Below are 3096 nucleotides of genomic sequence, written 5' to 3'. Positions count from 1 at the left end.
CCGCTGCCACCCGCTCCCCTCCCCACCATGCCCGTCGGGCTGCTCCAGCCCCGGCGCTGGCGTAAAAAAGGGATTAAATCCCACGGGAAGCACCAGAACGGGACAGTCCGGCTAATGGCAGGAAAAGAGTGGTTTGTGGGGTTAGTGTGAGATCCCATAGAAAAGCCATCCTCCTCCTGCTCCCCACTGCACTGTCCTGGACAGCATGGTCACTGGGGTGGTGCACTCCCTGGGACGGCAACTGCTGCTGGGATCACAGATATTGGCGTGATGCTGAGCCCTGGGAGTACGAGCAAGCTGGAGAGCCCAGATGGGAGCAGCCAGGTGGACGTAGGTGCAGGGAAGAGTTGTCCCTGTAGTTGGTGCTGGGCGTGCAGGGAACCACAAATGAATTCCCACCTGGTCAGGGTAGGATCAGCTCGTGAGAGACCACGGGAGCCCACAGCTGCAGGATGAGGTGTGAGGCAGGAGGTCCAGCCCAGCATCACTGAATGGAGAAGAACTTCAGCACCTTTCCTGAGCCCCTTCCTCCATGCCATGGCCATCTGGGAAGGGTTGAAGGCAGCCAATTTCCATGGGACTGTTGTGGCTCCCTGGCAGCCTACACGCAGCGTCAGAGGACTTGGAGAGCAACGGCAAAGAAGGAAGGACATCAGTTTGAGAGATGGGGTCTTTGTTCCAGCCAGAAAAGCTCCTGAGGGTCTGCAAGAGCGGGTGTCAGGACAGGTTCACAGTGGCAGAGCTTCTCCAACAGATGCACACTCTGCAGAATCATAGAATCATAGAATGCTTTAGGTTGGAAAGGACCTTGAAGATCATTGAGTTCCAACCCCCCTGCCATAGGCAGGGACACCACCCACTAGACCGGAAGACCTGTCTTTGAACCAGACTGCTGCATTTCAACAGTCTTCTTGTCTCTCCCGACCCTGAGCGGTGGGCGCAGGTATGCCTACGTATGGGTGGAGAGGGCCGCAGGGTGGGTTTGTATTGAGAGAGGAAACCCACTGGCCTCCAAACGGCTGCCACAGATCGAGAAGAGGATCTGGAATGGTTGGCCCTATGTTCAGCTTCAGCCTGAAAAGGAGATGGTGAAGCAGGGGCGTGATGGTGAACCACGTGGCTGGAGGGTGGACAGGGACCATGGTCGCTGCCTCCTCCAGCCAAAGAGTTGGGGAACATCAAAAGAACTTGTGGGGACCAGCAGGATTTGGGAAGCCAAAGGAAGAAGCTGTGCGCAGTGTGCCAGGAGCTCCCTGCTGCAGGAGGCTTTGGGGGCTGAACATTTCCACAGCTTCAAGAGAAGCCCAGGCAGATCCACGGCAGGGAGGGCCACTGACGTGTGCTGCACACGGGGGCACCCACACTGCTGCGGGGATGCGCTGTGATGGCTGAGGGTGTAGGAAAATGGAAGCGGAACTGTAGATGCTCGCCCTATATCCTGGGCACTTGCTTTTGACCGTCACTAGAGACATGAGCTGGATGGACTTTTGATGCGACCCATTTCAGCTGCCCCAAAGGCTGCACACACTTCCCCGCATCCCTCTGCCTGGAGCTCAGGCTGGGGCTGGGATTTTTTACGTAGCGGAGCATCAGGGACTGCAGATCTCATTCCTGGGCATCCCTGCCTTCTTCCTTCCCTTTGTCTCTCCCTCTCTTTCTTCTCCCCTTGCCGCTCCGCTCCCTCCATCTGACCGTGCCCCCCCCTCCCTTCGGCGGTCCCGGGGAGGAGAGCAGGGATGCCGCAATTCCCAGGCACAGGTGCGCGGTGCCCACTGCGCGCTGCCCCCAGGCACGGCCCCCACCGCCGCAGCTGACAGCCCACTGGAAATAATGTGTTGTGGCAGAGAGAGACTCAACAGACCACGAAGATCTGCTGGTGCGGGAACTGCTCAGCAACCAGGAGCCGCAACGCCTGGCTCCCGGCTCCGCAGGGCCCGATCCGGCTCTGGGGATGCCTCCGCATTGCCGCAGCCCGCCTGGCTCACACGCCAGGCACTTTCCCACCCTCTGCCCTTCTTTTTCTTTGCTTTTCCCCCTTCTCCTGCTTTGCTGATCCTCTCTGCAGCGTTGGGGAGGTGGGAGCAGCCAAGCTGCCCCATCCCCGCGCGGGATGTCTCGCTGCTGTCCCCTCGCACCGCCGGGCACAGGAGGGGAACGAACGGCTTTTGCAGCAGCGTTGGAGGAGGAGGATCAGGTGCACAGGAATGGAACAACCAGTTCCAGTCTCCCAGCAAAGATTTAATCTGCCTCTGGCATATAAACAGCAAATGTTTGTTCAACTGACCTGCGAACAGGCGGCGTGCATGGCAGTGGGGCCAAGGCGCCCGGCACCCCGCTCACCCGCTCTGGCCCTCTGTCAGGGTGGGTGTATGGGGACATGGGGCAAGGGACCAGGAGACAGCCACCTCCAGGGTGCTCGGGGCACCCCAGGCTCGGTGGCTGCAGCCAGGGAGCGATGCTCAGAGGGACCCCATCCTGCACAGCCGCCACTGCGTCCCTTCTGCTCCCCTGAGCATCACAGCGGGCGCGCAGCGCTCTCACGGCTCGCAGGCGTGACGCACGCAGAAAGCGTCTGAGGGCTCAAGGACAAGCATGTCCCTCCGGGCAGGCGGGCAGGCTGTCGCTCGCTGCAGCGAACCCGCGGGCAGAAGGCCCTGAGCTCTGCCTGCACATCCCGCTGCGATGGGAGAAATCATCCTTGGCTGCTGCAGGTCGGGTGTGCACCCCCGGAGCATCCCCCAAAATCCCAGGGGATGCAGGTTCATTACAAGGGGGTGGTTTTGCCTATTTTCTGCAAGACCAGACCGTAGCGGCAGGGTTGGCTTCCAGCTCAGCCAACACGTGGGCAGGCAGAGGGCTGTCCCCGAACCCTGCCTGCAGCTCAGCCTGCCCCACAGGCTCCTGCGCCACACCGGGGAAGCCCCAGCATGGCTCGTCCCTGGTCCCCATCACAGGCAGCAGATCGCAGAATCACAGAAAGGTTTGGGTTGGAAGGGACCTTGAAGATCATCCAGTGCCACTCCCCTGCCCTGGGCAGGGACACCTCCCACCAGCCCAGGTTGCTCCAAGCCCCGTCCAACCTGGCCTTGAACACCT

The sequence above is a fragment of the Charadrius vociferus genome, unplaced genomic scaffold (genome assembly GCF_000708025.1).
Source record: "Charadrius vociferus isolate BGI_N301 unplaced genomic scaffold, ASM70802v2 scaffold619, whole genome shotgun sequence".
Classification (NCBI taxonomy): Eukaryota; Metazoa; Chordata; class Aves; order Charadriiformes; family Charadriidae; genus Charadrius; species Charadrius vociferus.
Note: the sequence above shows the minus strand (reverse complement) of the source record.